At 39.5% G+C, this 19,620-nt stretch overlaps 1 protein-coding gene and 1 long non-coding RNA gene across 8 annotated transcripts in view; both read left to right on the top strand.

The window, feature by feature from the left end:
- The window catches only part of LOC136255742 (uncharacterized), a 41,209-nt gene extending 31,631 nt beyond the window's left edge, over window positions 1-9,578 (top strand). For all 7 annotated transcript variants that reach the window (XR_010701076.1, XR_010701077.1, XR_010701072.1 and 4 more), the window contains one exon: window positions 9,326-9,578. The gene's annotated coding sequence lies outside the window, so the exon portion shown is untranslated. The remainder of the gene's footprint in view (window positions 1-9,325) is intronic.
- An 8,011-nt stretch (window positions 9,579-17,589) lies between these two features.
- LOC136256322 (uncharacterized) lies at window positions 17,590-19,277 on the top strand. Its single transcript, XR_010701435.1, has 3 exons — window positions 17,590-17,933; window positions 17,998-18,118; window positions 19,109-19,277. It is a non-coding gene; the product is annotated as an uncharacterized lncRNA (long non-coding RNA).
- The last annotated feature ends 343 nt before the right edge of the window (window positions 19,278-19,620 follow it).

Here is a 19,620-nt window from a genome sequence, read left to right on the forward strand (position 1 = left end):
CAAATGCTCCTAGAAACATTCCACTACCACTGAGAGCAAAGGTACAAGCAGAGTTACAACGCATGCAGAGCCTGTGGGTTATATCACCAGTGGGAGCACCAACCCCTTGGTGTGCAGCAATGGTGGTTGTTCCCAAAGATGGAGGAGCTGTGCGCATATGTGTTGATCTCAAACCACTTAATGTAAATGTATTAAGGGAAGTACATCCTATGCCCAAGTGGACACAACATTAGCACAACTTTCTGGATCTACAGTTTTTAGGAAACTTGATGTCAACAGTGGGTTCTGGCAGATCCCACTAGCAGCTGAACCAAAGCTGTTAACTACCTTTATTACCCCCTTTGGGAGATTCTGTTTCAGCAAACTTCCATTTGGGATCTCCAGTGCACCTGAAATATTTCAGTATAGAATGAATGAAGTCCTCTTGGGTCTCCCAGGTGTACTCTGTCACATTGACGATATACTTGTTTATGGCAAGGACACAACAGAACACAACACCAGACTACATGCTACCCTTCAAAATATCAAGACAGCTGGCATCACACTGAATGTAAACAAATCATGGATAATATTCTTGGATCATGTTATTGATCAAAATGGTATTTCACCTGATTCAAAGAAGACAACTGCCATACAAAATGTGGCTGCTCCCACATCTGTCACTGAACTTAGATGGTTCATGGGGATGGTGAATCAAATGGACAAATTTTCCTCTAACATTGCACAGATCTCCAAACCACTAAGAGAGCTTTTGAGTTCCAAAGTGACATGAACATGGACACCTATTCAGGATGTTGCCTTTCTCAAACTGAAGGAGGAAATTTCCTCACCAAGTGTCCTGGTCTTGTATGATGTAGAGGCAAAAACAACAGTATGTGCAGATGCCTCATCCTGGAGCTGTCTTATTGTAGTAACAACAGCAACGAAACTCCTGGCGGCCAGTTGCATTGGGCTCTGTCAGAAACAGAGAGACGTTATGCCCAGATAGAAAAAGAAGCCTTGGCATTGACATGGGCTGTAGAGAAGTTTTCAGAATACATTTTGGGGAAATACATTACATTGGAAACTGACCACAAACCCTTGGTACCAATTTTAGGAAGCAAGAGTCTAGACACACTGCCATCTCGTGTCCTTAGATTCAGACTTTGATTAATGAGGTTCCACTATACAATCCACCATGTACCAGGGAAAACTCTCTATAAAGCAGATACATTGTCTAAAGCCCCTATTAATGAACTATCCAGTGATACAGCTTCCTGCTCACCAGAAGAAATTGAGAAATTTGTACAAGAAGTCACAGCCACAATGCCAGCGGGCCCAGACCACTTGAACAGCTATTTCAATGCCCAGGCAGAAGACAGCATTTGTTCAAAGTTAACTCAATATTGCAAGTACGGATGGCCAGCACGAAACCAACTACCAAGAGAAATGAAAGAGTACTGGAAGTATCGAGGTGAGTTGACTTTGAGTGGTAACCTGTTGTTATTCCAGTCCAGAATTGTGGTGCCAACAGCAATGAGACAAATGACATTAGAGAAGATCCATGAGGGGCACCAAGGAATTCAGCGATGTTGAATGCAAGCTTCATGCTCAGTATAGTGGCCTGGAGTATCCAAAGAAGTCGAAGTGTTCGTGCAAGCATATTCCACATGTCAGAAAACTACGATACCTGCTAAGAAGGGCAAGTTATAATAACTGGAACCGGAATCAGGAATGGAACAGAATGGAACGGAATGACTAAACCAGGTGAAGAAGAAACCAAAGCTGAACCCGACCCTAACCCTAACCTTAGGTTTTCCTGTTAAGCATAATGATGTCTTTCACTGTCTGTATGAAGGTAAGGTAAGTAAGGGGGTTTCTGGACAGCTGCGTATTCCGGACACTTCGTTTATAATCCGCTACTGAAAGATAGAATGGAAACCAATCAGGCCATGGTTTGAGTACCTAAGTACCCCATGGAAACCAATCAGGCCATGGTTTGAGTACCTAAGTACCCCATGGAAACCAATCAGGCTATGGTTTGAGTACCTAAGTACCCCACTTGTGTGCTATAAAATACCAAAGTTTTACCTCGATAGCTTCAAGGATTACTGTGATTCGTCACGATTTGCTTGCGCATGTAGAATATTTTTGTGTAAAAAAACTTTGATACGCATGTTAACAGTAGATTGAGGGGCATCGTTCGTAATTCTAAGCGACCATATGCACCACAAATTGTCAATCACACTATACAGTGAACGGATATATGGTTTAGAGATAGTACAACTGGATTCCAAGCCCATTACCTGCGTCGTGTCAACTTGAATGCGCAATCAATACAACCAACAGTCCGGAGAAGCCTGCAGCAAGGATCCACTGGGCCACATTACTAAAGTATGCTGATTCTGTGTTCAGGTAAGGGCTGGTACAGATTTCCAGGCAGTAGATTAAATGTTGCATCTTTGAAAGCGTTGCAAGACAACTGCAAGGTTCAGAGCAGCATAACGCAATTCTGCTGCAGAAAAATTCGTTACCATAAACAAAATAACCAGCCAAACAGAATGCTATCAGTCTCTGCTGGGCCACGGCACTCAGTGGAGTGCAGTAATTCCCATAGCAATGCCAGGTACACCTGGTGTTTCGTAGTGCTGTACACTGGTGTCCAATTAACCAGTTATTAACCAGTGTTGTCTAGGTCAGCCAATAACTGGTGAAGAAACCTTTAAACTGGTTATTGCCCACCCACTTGGTAAACCATAAATTACCCCTGCTGACAAGTGTTAACATCATAACATAACCTCAAAGAATGTGTAAATGTGTGATTGTAATAACTGTTATTGCAAGACAGGATGTTGATGGTCACTTTGGTACCACCCTAAACCTTCCAGCAAGCTTGTTGAGTCCCATTATGTCTGCCAATATACAAACAAACCAATTAACCAGTTATTGACTGGTGACAAAAATTTTATAGCAGTAGTGTCCAGAAATCCCAGCCACACAAATTTTTAGAATTTTCTCAAATTGCAAGTTTAGACTGTTCTTTCTCCTAGTACCCTACTCTTTACCACTCACAATTTATACCACTGATAGCCTATTTCATTGGCTACAATTCGGCACCAAGCATGTTAGAATCCATTCTTCTCTCGAGGAGAAATGAACAATTTTCTAATGCATGTACAAACTTTGTCCGGAAACGCCCGCCCCTACCTTAAATTTTTGGTGAGTTCGAAGTGAGCTAGAGTTGGAGTGAGCGAAGCCGGGCCAACCCTAGCTCGCCTCGAACTCACCAAAAACTTACCTTCATACAACTAGTGTGCTTGATAGTGGAGTTATCAGAGTGACCGTTCCATTCCTGATTCCATTTCCAGTTATTATAACTTGCCGCTAAGGAGCCACTGCTGACCACACCTTTATCCTCGTACCCATGGGAACGTGTAGCAGTAGATTTATTTGAACTAAATGGTTCTACTTATCTATTAGTAGTGGACTATTATTCTCAATTTATAGAAATACAGAAACTGAACTCCACTACATTTGCTAGTGTAATTACTCCCCTCAAGGCTATCTTTGCATGATTTGGAATTCCAGCTGAGATGATATCAGATAGTGGGTCACAATTTGCTTGGAGGAGATCCATGAATTCTCACATTTTTATGGCTTCAGGCATACCATAACAAGTCCCTACTACCCTCAAGCAAATGGGTTGGCTGAAAGGGCAGTGAGGACTGTGAAACGTTTATTACAATATTCTGCTGACCCATATAAAGTTCTCCTTAACTACAGAGCAACCCCACTGCCCTGGTGTTCACTCAGCCCGGAAAAACTGTTGATGGGGAGAAAGATAAGGACGGAGCTTCCTCAGATAACAAAGAACCTTATACCTAGATGGTTACGCACCAAAAACTTCAGAACTTTGGATGAGCAGTGCAAGAGATCCCAGAAGGATCAGTATGACAAACGTCACAGAACAAGAACATTGCCAAGTCTGCCAGCCTGTATGGGTTGAGACAAGAGGACAGCACATTCCAGAACAGTTCTACATCCAGCCAACACTCCAAGATCCTATGTTGTAGAAACTCCTTCTGGTGAAGTGCGAAGGAATTGCACCCATTTAAAGTTTAGAACTGATACTCCAGATATTCAGGGTGAAATTTTGGCTGATGAAAGATCCTCTACAGTCTCTCATAGACCTTGACACACTCCCAAACTGGAACTGACATATGCCCTCCACACCATCTGAGATTTTGGGATGTGTTGTATAGACTGACTTTTATGAGATTATTTAATTACTGTAACTATACAATGTATGGTGTGCATTGTTTAGAATAAAACTGTTGATCACGGGTTATAACACAATAACAAAATCATCCATATGCTTTGTGAGCTTGATAAATTGCTTGTTATATTTAACATTTCCTGTTACTACAGCAACAGCAGATAGATCCTTCTCAAGTCAACGCAGAGTTAAAACCTATCTCCGAATCACTATGAGTGCTTGCAAACTCAACAGCATCCTGTTAATGCATGTTCATCAGAACAGATGAGCTGGATTTAACCAAAATCACAAAAGCTTTCAGTTCATTGAACTCTAGACGAATGAATTACTTTGGCAAACTGTTGTAGTAATTGATATCTTAATAATTAATAATATTACAAGTATAAGATAAAATTTGGAATTTTAAATTAGATTAGGGACAGTGTAAAATGCTGCAATAAGAAGTACTGAAACAAGCTGGATCAGAGTAGTACATAATGTCCAAATACTGTAAAACAATAAGAAGTGAATATCCCTACGTTTAAAATTCCAAATTTTTTCTTATACTTGTTTGTGAAGTTTTTTGCAAGCTCATGACCACTAAATATCTGCTGAGTTACTCACAGCACTATTATACTGGATTATGACTTGTACAATAGCAACTGATCATTGGGCGTAGCTCTACATAAGCCTGCAGACAATAATGGACGTGGATTCGTGCATACCTACGGACTGATGAATGGGCGTGGCTACCATATGTCTACAGACAGTAATATACGTAAATGGACGTGGATTTGTGCATACCCACACACTGATGAATGGACGTGGCTACCACATGTCTACAGACTGTAATTTATATAAGTGGGCGTGGCTCACGAAAGAAGCAGAGCTACACTATGACGTGTAGTAGCTAACACGTCTACATTTAATTTAGTACGTGGGGTCAGACCCGAATAACCTGTAAAGCAGGACCTGGATAACCCGACTCGGTTTAACATTGTTACTAAATAAACTATATTTATTGACTTACTCATTGCTATATAGTTCGTCGTGAGTTGCTCTCTCTGATCGATATCAACAGCAAGTCACATACGCGTATGTTCTTGGTGCAACCAGTAACCACGTGTATTCGAATGGTTTTATGCAATATACACTGGTATGGAAGCCGTACTGTAGTCTATTAACACTCAGCGGTAGAACCTTGACTGATGGCCATGGTAAAGAAGGATAAAAGGTAAGTACAATAGTGCAAGCATTGTATGCTTATCAATATACCAAAGGTTTTTTCTTAAGCGAACTAGAAACGTTTCTGCGAAAAAATTAGGGCTGTAGCTGTAGCCACTTTTCTGCTACGCTTGACTGAAGGCGTCAGGCAGGCAGGCAGGCAGTAGAAAATTCTGTTGAATAATTTTTTTTCCCTAAAATCTGTAGCAACTTGACACAACGTTTCGGGTCGATCTGAAGACACTTTTAGGCTTGGTTTTACCCAACCAATACTGTCATGTCATTGTGAGGAAAAATCGTGGCAGGTTTTTGGGTTATATTATATCACGGATCGCCCCCACACCTTCGATGTCCCTAATATACAGTACTATCGTACTGTATGATATTCAGTCATGGTGACTGGATACGGATTTGGAAGATTGAAAGGAAGGGGGAAGAGATAGAGTGGGTGGTGGCTATTAAAGAAGTCCTCGTGTATGTAGAAAATAATGGTCTGTGTATGTCTGGCTATTAAAGTGGTTTCTCACACTCTACATATTCTATGTAGGGAGGCTCTGTACGTAGCAGTTTGGCTGCACTTCGGTGCTACAACACAAGGCCTTTGGGATACTAAATTCTGTTGAACCCTAAATATCGTGGCTGTGAACGTAAGTAAACCACTTCACCTGATATGTAACTATTAATGTTACCATTTTTAGCCAACGAGTTAGAACTACATTAGCAAAGAACAGTTTTTATTTTCATGGTACACAAATTTGGAACTCGCTAAATCCCACACTGTATGAAGCAAGGAAATTGGCGGATTTTAAATCTTTATATAAGTCATTTTTATGCATGTAATTAATGTGTACTTAATAACTATATATTTGTCAGGGCACTGCTGAAAAGATACTGAGCAGTCTTCCCTTAAAAAACAACAACAAAATGCAGCGCACACGTTACAACAGGGGTACATCTGTGGAGGTGTACCGATAATCAGATCGGCTAAAATATCGGCCACCAATATGGTAATTTTTACTAATATCAGTATCGATACAGAACAGCAAGAGGGCTGATATCGCTACCGATATTTATACAGTGACAATCGTTTGTACATAATGGATTATGCATTGCTTTTCTACTTTATCCATGTAATGTGGCTCTTTAGTACCAGTGGTTTATTGTTCACTCTGAAACAAGCGCTATGCTACAAGAAACCATATAAACACACACCATTTTTGTGTTTGTTGCTGGAAAGCTTATCGCAGTCTTTACAAATGGAACAGTTATAGAATACTTTATAATAAAAACAAGAGTCACAGGATAACCAAAGAAACTTCCTGTATAGACCTTGTGCGTGCCAAGGTGTGGTCTGGAAAAAACCAGAAAAAAGTTGCTATGGCTTCAAGTTTCACAGTAGTTTACGAGAAAAGTGAGGGCAAAAGTATTGAGCATTCTATTGCAAAAAACCTTCCCTAGGCGGAATAACTCGCCATGCAGCAAATATGTTATATACTTTTACCCAGTAACTTACTTTATACTAGTGCTACTCTATCTTTTAGCACGATTCCTTCGTATTAGCATTTTAAAAATTTCGTAGGCATAGAATGTGTACGTTTTTTGCCCTAAAAAAATGGCGGATGCGTTATTTTGATGATGTAATAAAGTGCCATGCCTTGGCATGCACATGGTCTATACCAGCTTTCTCACAAGCCATTAGAATGCAAAGTAATGCAGAAATATCCGTTTAAGGCTTCATGGGAGTATACATAAAAATGTTTTGTGGGTGCCTAATTGTCTGGATTGCACAATAGAAACCCAAGTGGTATACCACCACAGGCAGAGTATAGCAATGAATACATGCACATGTTGTAGGGTAGGTAAATGTACTATAATGCAAATTTCGGATCAACTATTGGTTAACAGCTTCTTTTGGTGGCATCAATATCGGATATTGGTTTATGCCAAAAACCCACCTCTATACATCTGTTCACTATACAAGTGTAAGTTGTATTGAACAGCTGCATTTATTTCGTGTCAGCCCTCCTCTGTCTGATAAAATGTGTACGCAGCAGTTTTCCATGAAATACAGGATATAAATTTAAATTGTGTGCATATATTCTGACTTGTCATGACCTGCATAGAGCATTAATTGTGGGAAGTCAACAGAGGAAGAGTAGACATGAAAGAATTTCTTGCGTAATGGCCATATTGAGTCTTACAAAGTAGAGATGTGTGTACAAGACATCATGTTCATGACTCAACTATGGTTAAGGCTATGGGCCGGTTTCTTTATTGTTCTATGTCACTTTGACTCAAGATCTGTCCTTTTCTCAATTGCAGTAAATATCATGGACTTACCATTGGCCTCTTATGTCCCACTTATTTCTCCCTTACCATGTAGGTAACAATATGCAAATATGTAGGATTGGACAAAGTTTTGGAAGCTTTAGAGTTAGGAACCTTCAAACCTTCACTGGTAGTTCTGAAGCTTGTAACCATGAATACTGGACTGTCTAATCAGTCAAAAGCCATATGCTTCTTGGAAGCGTGCATCTATCACTAGAATATTTGCAGTCTAAGCTAGGGCTGAGCGATACTACCGTTTTAGCGATATATCGCGATATTTTGTTATTAACTATCGTGATACCATGCCTGTACATTATTGTCATTAAAAATCCATTTGTTATGCTGCACTAGGCTCAAGAATCCTTGTAAGCAAGAGTTAATAATAAGAGAGGAGAGTGTCTAACGCCGTACAGCCCTGTAATAGATGATTGCGCAGAAGTTAAATGGCTTCCTTTCCATGTAACGTACAGACTGGCTAGTATATTTTCGCATTTAACCACAAAGGCTATCCCAGACACAAGGGCGTGCGTTCAACTCGATGTTCAAGTTCACCACGAAGAGTATCGCTCTGTTGTGTAAAGAAGTATGGCTGTTAACCTCGAAGATAACTCTGGGGGAGCGCGTCTGAGAAATCAATAACACTGAACCGAAGGCGGAGTATCGCTTCGAATTTCACTGCATCGCCATGTTACCCTACCTTTGAGCATTCTTCAATTGAAGGAGCACTGTTCCCTGTACATATCAGCTCAGTCTTTAGTTCAGTCGTCGAATATTCTCGAGGATTTGTCACGGTGCGGCTAAACTAATTGCGGTAAGGAAACGAACAAATACTAGAAGCCTATATGTTACATGGAAAAGAAGCCGTTTAACTTCTGCGCAATCATCTATTACAGGACTATACAGCGTTAGACACTCTCCTCTTATTATTAACTCTTGTTGTAAGTCATAACCTGGTTACCCCTGCAGAGAGGTGTGAACACCATAACATAACCTCAAAGCATGTGTTACAATAACTGTTACTGTAAACAAGGATGACAGTGGCTAGTTTGATGTTACTTTTAAAGACTTCTTGCAGGAATACTGAGGAATACACTATGTAGCACCAGCTATGATTGACTTATTTGTAAGTATCATGAACTATTCAGTATCGTGAATAGTGGCTTTAGTATCGATCGTGATACTAAAATGGCAGTATCGCTCAGCCCTAGTCTAAGTATGCACAGCTCTACTAGAGCCTGTACTTTGGTTGCAACAAAGTGAGAGGTGTACACCCATCAGCTTTTGATCTCTAGTTATTATTACCGTGAAATCAACATAACTTCAGTTTCCTTTGCATGAATAGATTTTATCAGGGTGTGTGTGGTGTGTGCTTGTGTTTGTGTGTGTGCATGCATCCAAGCACATATGCAAGTGTACATAGTGTGCAGATGTGTACATCATATGAATGCGCTATATATTACGTATGCTATACAATTACACAGAGTATACCACTATAGCTGATGCAATGTGTAACCTCATGTTTTAAACTTGTATTTCTAGTGTATAGAGTGGAGGAGTGCACAGTTGTGATATGTATGCAGATACAAGAACCAAGCACTTTACTGTATCATGATTACTTTTGTGATGTATATTATTTGATTTGATAATGAGAGGCAGGACATCAAAAGCAATGTGTATTATCATAGTAATATATTGTGCTTTGTGCTAAAACAAAGTTGTATGGCTTCATGTGTATGTAATTAAATGAGATGAAGTACAAAATGCTATGGGATAACCATTGCTTTATAGTATTAAGTATAATATACAAGACTCAGCATTTGTAGCTGTGCAGTCAGTAATCATGTACAAGGTGATTAATTTTCATACAGCCAAATATATATATGGCTTCCAAAAGGGTCCATATTTACAGTATCACAGTCTATAAACAATGTGTCCTGTACTTCATGACAGTAGAGCTGTACCGATAATTGGATCGGCCACTGATATGGCATTTTTTTTACCAATATCAGTACAGAACAGTTGAAGAACCGATATCATTACTTATATTTATATAGCAATAGTTTGTACATAAACGGATCATATCGGTTCTCTACATTATCCATGTCAAACAACAGTTGCAGTAGCAGTTGGGAGTATTAAAAGTTTTACTGTAGTTCTAGTATTGGTATTATAAAGCTATTAATATTAGTTCAGTTATTGTTCAAAAACATAAAAACAACACTTTCTAGTATAGTTCTAGTTTTTAAATAGATTGTAATGGAATTATGGTTTAATTCTAGTTCCTAGAACTAAAAAGAAAAGACTGTACTAAAACTACTTCTAGTTCTAGTATACTAGAAAACACTAGTTTGTGGGTGCCTAATTGTCTGGATTGCACAATAGAAACCCAAGCCACTATCACCACTGGCATAGAGTGAGTAATGAATGTATCCACATGTTGCTGTAGAGTAGGTAAATGTACACTTCTGCATAGATTATCTTCTCTCTCTAGAAGGAATAATAGGTAAAATTTTGAGCATAATAGGCTCAGGCCTACCCTGATTCCTATCAACCATGGAACAAAAAGAGTCAAATACATCACACTGGTCTACTGTTTATAAAGCAGCATTATGTTCTACATGGGCTTGCTGTTCACCTCGGTCATAGTTTATTTCCCTGTGATACTCCCTTACAAACCTATTATTGCCACTACCTGCAGGGGTGGATCTAGGATTTATAAAGGGGGAGGGGGGGGGGCTAACTCAAGGTGCTAATCTCTTGGGGGGAGAACTCCCAGCATGCAAGGCATACTGAAACTAGGGGGATCTGGGGGCATGTCCCCAGGAAATGTTTGAAAAAATAGATGCTAAAACACTGCAATTTTGGAGACATTTCCACACAAAATGCATATTTCTAGCCAGTAGATATTTTATATAACCTTTAAATATATATGGCTCTCTGCAGCATTTGCTAATGGAAATGTTTGGACAACCAAGCACATGATGCACCCTCTCACAATTGCATGCATGATAGAATACATGTTGAAACCTGGAAAATTTGAAATTTACATGATACGAGATTGAATCTGTGAGCATTTTCAATGGAAATTGTGTACCTGAATTAAGTATACTGGTACCAGTAATAACTATACAAGTAAATGAACAAGCCTATTAAACAGACCAATGTACTTCATTGTATGTATAGACGCAGACAGATTTGGAAAAATTCCATAACAGAACCAACTTTTTTTTTTGCTTACACTGAATGTTCTATTAGAGTAGTTAGGTGAATGTTCTATTGGAGTATCTCGATTTTGTACACCTCTGATGCTGATCCAGATCCTTGTTGCATAACCTTTAGCATAAATCCACTAATAATGCCATGGAAAGATGTTTATAAGGTGGGTTTATGAATATTTCTATTATTAGTGATCATATAATTATGCTAAGACAATTTCATTATAATCCTCAGCATATTGATCAAGTAAAGCCTAAAAGTGAAGGGGGAGGGGGCTTCAGCCCCCAAAGCCCACCCCCTAGATCCGCCCCTGACCTGTGGATGAGGAAGGTCATACTCAGACAGCTGTCTACCTCCCATAGAAATGACCTTTTCTTGCAAGTCATTAAGTGTCAAGTTGAAGATGTCATCATTCACTCCCTGTGTAAGTACGTTGTTGGTATAAGATATCTTCAGTCATGGCTCCCTTGTGGTTTTCATATATATATCTCCAGTGGGTTGGTTGGTTCACACCAGGCTAATATCACTACAAAAAGTGTACAGATACTTGCTGGTGAGTTGCTGACAATTACCTCCTCCATCGTCAAGTGGTACTGATTGTCATCTTCCAGCAGTCCCAACTTGAGGCACGCTTCACGGAAGCAACTGCACAGGTCACCATCAACAGTCCTCAGAGCAGCAAATTACGGAGGACCATTAACATTATGTAAAAGTAAGTGGAAATAAAAGCACTCTGGGCTGATGGTGTAAACCCTAACCAAGGCTTGAGCTTGCTTGACACCAGGGTACCCAGCCATCTCTGTTTCTTGTTTCCTCCTCTGCCAAGACTTGTTGTTCCATGTGTAGTACTCTGGAACATCAACATACAATAGTGGCTTAGCAAAGTTGTCAACTTGACATAAAGAAAAGAATTCTATCAAGGTGGTCTTTGGAGGGTCCCCTGATGCTTGATCTCTGGTGGTGTCCTCAGTAAAATAAACTTGCTGGCCATTCTCCAAGTGCACAGCTAGTTGTTGAACAGGAGGAAATCTCTCATGGATTGGGAATTTCAGTATCCTCCAGGCTGCTTCACTGCTGCTGATGTATCAAGAATTCTGATACTCAGAGATCTCGTCCACCTGGTCTGAACATAGTGCAAAGGTTGCCTGATCACAGCCCCTTGTGTACGTACTTCAGTACATACTTGATGGAGCTGTTGGACATGCATAATTCAACATTGCAGTGGTAGTTTAATGCTCGCAACAAAAACTTGTTATCCATTTGTTGTTAATTTCCTCAGTTACCTGAGAGCCCAATGGTGATGGTACTCACTTGTCCACCATCTTCAGGGCTTCTCCTCCTGTACAATGTGTAGCTATCGGTACATAGTTGCGTCTCAGATATCAATGGCTTGAGGTACTTCTTATTGCACTGGCCATGTTCCATGAAAGGAGACAATGGATTGATGCTCCCACAGAGTCCATGTGCCATGTTGGACATCACAATTTGGTGCAGTTCAGGGTCAAGGTACGTATTTCAGCACAAATGACATCATCTATTTTATCTGATGTAACTTTGTGTTCTGGAATCAACTACACCAAGATGTGGGCATGTGGTAAACCACGCTTTTGCCATTGCCTGTGGTTTTCCAAAAATCATTTCTGCTTTTAACATCTCTAGCATTTTCTTAAGTTTGAGCCTAAAGACTCAAGCCACTAATTCTGGATGATCCTGGGGCTATTGACCTGGCAATAATTTTTTTTAATTTCTGGCCAGATGGGATTGCATGTCATGGTAATAAGCAAATTATGGTGGCCATATTTCCTAACATAAGTCATGGCATCCTGTTGACGTTCATGCATGTAACATGGTCCACCTATAAATGTTGATGGAAAATTAAACCTACGACCTACGTATACATTGCTAGGGTCCCCTTCCCCATCAACAATTGCATCTTAGAGAGCCTGATAGCAGTGAGCACAAAGTGCTTTTTGCTCTCATCTAAGAAATTTTGCAGTATGTATCTACCAAAAACTGTTGGAACAGTTGCTTGGCCCTAAGTAACACAGACACGTTTTGCCTTACCATGATGTGGTAGCGGTAATACACCAGGGCTGTCAATTTTTTATTGTTAGCTAGTTTAAGATTGATGTGCCACCCATCAGTACCATGAGAGAAAATCAGTGGGTACTGTAATGGATCATATCCTCTGTGTAGCTCTGAAATATGATGCAAGTCACCATCCCTGTAGTGTAACACTATGTCCCTGTTGTTTGCATTGTCATTAAGCATCAACACATCCACCTCATCACACATTGGACTATTGTTAGGCTTGTGCCAATTATGCCAGCATAATTTCGAGCATAATAGGCTGGCAAAAGCATCAAGCATTATGCCAACATAATAGGACGTTTTTCGAGAAATTTAATTAAAATGTGCAATGTGCGCGCCAAAATTACTGCACAACATGAACACACTGCACATTATTGCTGCATTTCATATCTAAAAACCTTGATGTGCTATTAGTTTTACTATTTCTTGACTGATTATTTACCCTTTATGGTAGTAAGATCGAGAACTCTAATACAGCAGTCAGGAATGCAGATATACTCTAATAAAACAGTCAACCCTCGAGCATAATCTTGATTTTGAGAACATGGTTTTGAGCATAATAGGCTGGATTTTTGAGCACTGCTCAAAAGCATAATAGGTTATTTTCAAAGCATAACTGGTTCAAGCCTAACTATTGTACCTCCTAGGGCGCTCACCTGTAGGCCTCCTTGCTTCATTGATAACAACTCGGATGTTTGTTGGGACATCCTAACTGTTGATCAAATAAGACCTTAGCCACTTTAAACTGTTACACATAGTGATTGTCATTATGCAATAGTTGGTTGATATTGCTGACAATGTCAGGCCTTAAACCACCGACTATTGACACCTAGTGGCCACCTGTGATTCCTGATTGTCAATGAAATAAATTTGACAAAATTTTAGAGACTTACCAGTTGAGGGAACCATGCTAGCAATACAATGGTATATACCCGACCCTGTATTCTGAAGGACAGGTTAAAGCCAGGCATTGTCACCTCATTACATCCAAAGCTGGTCATTTGAAATGTAGAATTATATTTTTGTATGTTGTTTAAAAAATGATTACTATCACTATCTGTATCCTCATATAGGTGCTGCAAGAAGGGCTGTGGTTGAGGAAATGCTCCAGTTTGACGTTACCTTTACAACAGCAAAATGATTCAATTTCTCCCAGAAATTTTAAAGCCCCACAATGTGAACATTCTACTCTACGCGTACCAACTTCAGTCATGTTAACAAAATTGTGTGGCTCATAGTTGAGGCCCCTAAAGCTAGGGTGTGTTGTGTTGGTACGTACTAGTGTTGTTCCAGTTCTCAGTACTAGAACTAGTATAATTCCAGTTCCAGCCCTTTTTATTCCAGTTCTAGAACTAGAACAAAAATTTTGCTTTCCTTAATTTTATCTGCTGACAAAAACACACAATGTAATATATAACTTCATATAAGCTGTATGTATTACAACCATGTATACATGCATGTGCTAAACACTGCTTGAAACAACTGAATATTAGAAGAGAATGCGAAATGCTGGCTCAGTCACATGCAGTACTGATCACATGTTATGTCTGATTCAGTGTTTGATAATTACATGTAGCTACAGGTCTTTAGTACCACCCTATAGAGCGTTAGGGTTATAGTTGTTAGTGTAATAATGCTGATAACTACTATACAGTTATTAGCTACATACATGAAACAATTAAACCTGGCAAGACTAGAATATTAGCTTACATAACTTAATGTGGTAATATTTAAGTTAAAGTAAGTGTTGTTCTAGAATATGAAGAACAATTCTAAATGTCATGGTTCATAAACTGGAACTAGAACTAGAACTGTAACTCTAAATGTTATGGTGACAGAACTAGAACTGGAACTGTAATTTTAAAGATTATGGTTCCAAAACTGGAACTAGAACTGTAATAACAAGCTGATATTGGAACAACACTATTATGTACCTGCTGTCTTTGTGTGTTGGCTACCTGTTGCTCTGTTGCGCAATATTGCCATCAACTCTCACAAGCTGGTGAGCTATAGTATCTCTATCCTGCTCTTCTTGTCTTCTTTGTGGATCCAGGCGAGCTTCCCTATGAGCAGCGCAACAGTGTTTTGATGTTTTTCTTCTTGCCTATATTATCAAGACACACGATAGTGTGTCGTGGCAACCAAATACAGCTAGTACAGGCATGCACAGACAAGTGTGTATTTTACAGGAACCAAGAAAATGCCATTTTCACTAGTGTTGTTCCAGTATCAGCTAGTTATTACAGTTCCAGTTTTGGAACCATAATCTTTAAAATTACAGTTCTAGTTCCAGTTCTGGAACCATAACTGTTAGAATTACAGTTCTGGAACCATAATCTTTAGAATCACAGTTCTAGTTCCAGTTCAGGAACCATGACATTTAGAATTGTTCTTCATATTCTAGAACAATACTTATTTTAACTTAAATATTACCAAATTAAGTTATGTAAGCTAATATTCTATATAGTCTTGCCAGGCTTAATTGTTTCACGTATGTAGCTAATACTGTATAGTAGTTATCAGCATTATTACACTAACAACTATAACCCTAACACTCTATAGGGTAGTACTAAAGACCTGTAGCTACATGTAATTATCAAACACTGAATCAGAATCAGACATAACATGTGATCAGTACTGCATGTGACTGAGCCAGCATTTCACATTCTCTCAGTTCTAATATTCAGTTGTTTCAAGCAGTGTTTAACACATGCATGCATACATGGTTGTAGCTTATATGAAGTTATAATAATATTATACTACATTGTGTGTTTTTGTCAGCAGATAAAATTCTGGTCTTTTAAAGAGCATAAAATCTCATTGGCAAAACTGTATGGTTATGGCCAATTCCAGTTCCAGAACTCAATAAAATTTCTTTATAGTTTTAGTTCTAGTTCCAGTTTTGAGGCCTGAAAGCAAAAATATAGTTCTAGTTCCAGTTCCAGTATTAAGGAAAGCAAAATTATTGTTCCAGTTCCTGTTCTAGTTCTAGAACTGGAATAAAAAGAGCTGGAACTGGGATTATTTTAGTTCCAGTACTGAGAACTGGAACAACACTAATTGGTAGCTACTACAAAAATCAAATCAAAGTGCATTAGCTTGCTAATCACATGCAGGGTTGACTACAATTCTGTAGGCTCCTGCTCCTAAATGTCACAGCTATTGTAATCATTGCTTCAATTGGCTAGATCAATCTTCTTGTAGATGATTCACTTTTTAAACAGCTTGTAAGCAGTTCCACCATTCGTGATCAAGCACGTCTGCGTGCTTTATCACATTCTTCTGGCACCAGCAGTGGTTGGCTTAAAGCACTTCCACAGCCTGCTTTGGGTCTAGCTATTCCTCCTCATGATTTTACTATAGCTTTACGTTTGTGGCTTGGCATTCCTTGTTCCCTTCTTTACCACTCTGTACTTGTCTATCTGTCATTGACCAGTTTGGTGATCATCTGCTGGGGTGCTCTCATGGTCCCTTGAGGATCCAGCGTCATAATGCTTTAGTGTCTGTTGTACACCATGCCTTGCTCCAAGATCACCCTGGTGTTCTTAGGGAGCAAGGCATTCCATCTGACCGATCTCGTCCTGGCGACATATACCACCCTGACTTTCATCTTGGTCGACCTGCCTATTTTGATCTCTCCGTCAGGAGTACCACTCAGTCTGCTGTCATATCTTCTGCTTCTTCTCAGGCTGGGGTGGCCGCTGCTGTTGGTGAGATAGCTAAGGACAACCAATACCAGGACATTGTAAATGATAATGGAGGAGATTTTATCCCTCTTGTAGTGAGACCTTTGGTGTTTGGTCACCATATGCCCTATCAATTTTAGGATCCATAGCTGACAGAACAACTGTTAGAAACGGTTTACCTAGAAAGTTTGCTAGGCGCCAACTTCTCCAGCAACTGTCTGTGACTTTGTGGAGGTACAATGCAAAAATGATACTCCGCCAGTATTCGCTTACTGCTGAGGACGAATTTCCTGACTTTGACATTGGTTAAGTTAAGTACGTATAGGTAGTAATAAGTATATAGTTAGGTAATAAGTAGTAGTATGTTGTAGTTTTCAGTATGTACGTGCATTAACGTTTTTTGTTATCTTCTTAGGTAGGGTCCGCAATCCGAAAAATCAACTTTTACGAATCGATCCCCCTACCATTGTGAGATGTTCATTGTAGTACCTCATTGCTAGATCCACCATGAAACCGGAGGCACGATTGTTGCCTTCATAGAAATATCGATTTTAGTATTTCGTGAAATGCAAAAACTATTTTTTAAATTTCGTGCTCCACACAAAGAACAGGACAAAACTTGTTGCTTAGCTAGATATTATCTAGAGTTAATGTAGTTAAAAGTACGCACAGTAATAAGCAAATGATTCACTGGGTTCCCGGCACAGGGTTGCTTTCTCTCAGAAAGCACAAAACGAAACACGAATTTTCGAATTCAAACTGCCCAGGGGCGGATCCAGGAGTTGGCAAGGGGAGGGGCACAAATAGACTGAGTTGTAAGTGGTTGGGGATAGCCAGATTTTCTAGTTCAGTGCTGCATTTTTGAAGCGGAAAATAATCACCTCTTAGTAGTGTCTCACTGTTGATTTTTGCCATTTTGGCCTTTTCAGATGGTTGTGGAATCTTAAAAGCGGTTGAAAAAACAACTGCAACATAATTATTTTTAGAGGTGCTTAGTGCGCACGAAGGTGCTGGGTGACAATTTCCATAGATTATATATACTACGTACCCGGGATTGGAAACGCCGGTTTTTATCCAAACTATCCGCGTTGGAGCGCACCCTTATGACAGCGAAGCGCCTAGCCAGGCGAGTAGTTGATTCTTTTCATTTTCTTGTGAGTTCATAGCTAGCTAATAGAGATATAAAGGCTACTTAACTCAACATTTCGTATTTCGTAGGTTTACTAAATGAAGGCATTATTTGGAGTTAGCTGACCAGGTGAGCTCGACAGGAATGGACGGTCAGCGGCGAGGTCACCAGTTCTTTGAATTCTTACTCAGACCATGCTCAGACACAATGGTACGTACGTTATTGTTACAGAGCAGACAGCACACGTGATATGGCTAGGGAAATTACAAAACAAATTAAATTTTATGCAATTACAAAATTAGAGTGCATTTCTAGATGGAAAGTAGCCCTTAGAGTAGAAATTTTACTGGTGTGAATAGGTAGATGAGTTTGGGAGAATGAAACAATGACATTGATGGTATAGCCTGGTGGATCTTTCCATTGTAATGAAATAGTTGAACCATCCAGTTGGTGTCTAAAATTGTATCGGAATCTACCAATGATTGAAGTCTTCTGGTTATTGTTGTTTTATCATAATATAATTTAAGCACACGGGGTCACTAATACTGCATGCTTGTGATGTAGCCTTGTGACATGTCAAGACAAATGGGCAGACCATTTCTCCCCTACCCAGTGACAAAGAGAAAAAAGTGGTCTGGCCTAACGGTATGGGTACCGGTCTTAAAACAACTGCAGCATGTTCCATTGACGAGGTAATAGTAACTGTAGCTATGGTTGCAAGTATGGTGCATTTCTTGTACACTATTACGTTGTAATACAATTAACCATTGTGGGATTCTTCCATTGCTGAGGACAAGCTAAGTGTCCAGAATTACCTGCCCTCACTTACCTTAAAGTGAATGTGCCATAGCAGTGACAAGAGTAGTGGTGATAAACGTACACGGCATATCTGGTTAGCACAGTGCAGTACATGATTACTGTGATTTCCCTCTCTTTTGACTGTTGCATTGTGAATGCATGACATCAATGTGTTTGATGTACAGTGGAACCTGTCCTAAGCCGGTCACCTTCAGGCCAACATTTCTTGACGTTTGCTTTATACAATTGGGTTAGTGTATAGCTGCCTCACTAAAGGAATTAAAGTTAGCCAATTTCAAGAGGTGACCTTTCTATGCAGGACAGGTTCCACTATACATTGTACAATGTTAGTGTTGCATTTGCTAATGTAGCTCAATCTTTATATGTAGACTGTTTTTGTAGGTCAACAAAACTCTTCCTGTGCTGTGTCTTTCTACCACTTGTCAAAGGATACAGTGACAGTGCTTGTTGCTGTGAAAGATTCATCTCACATTGGAACTAATAGGATTTTTGAGTTGACTATAGAAAAATCATATAATTTCTATGTTGTACCAAGCTCAGGATGTTCTTAGTAATAAACTAACAACATGATGGTACAGCACAGCAGTGTATGTTACAACATATTGCTAGAGGGATGGTTGTATGTATCCAGCAATGGAGTCGGGTATGACATGTCACTTATCTAGACTCTGTAGTTGCTGTGAATACATGTAGCTAAAACAGCCACTGCCGTGAAATTGAGTATGGCGGTAGGATGTAACATACTCTATTACAATATTCATTATGTACACTCAATTGACTTTCTGTTCCAACACAGAAACATTGTACACTTGTCTCAATCAGTGCTTCATGTGACTATCAAATGTTAAAACTGTAGCTATTAGTAGGTCTTCTTTGGATAAATATTTTGACTA

The sequence above is a fragment of the Dysidea avara genome, chromosome 5, assembly GCF_963678975.1.
Source record: "Dysidea avara chromosome 5, odDysAvar1.4, whole genome shotgun sequence".
NCBI classification, from domain to species: domain Eukaryota; kingdom Metazoa; phylum Porifera; class Demospongiae; order Dictyoceratida; family Dysideidae; genus Dysidea; species Dysidea avara.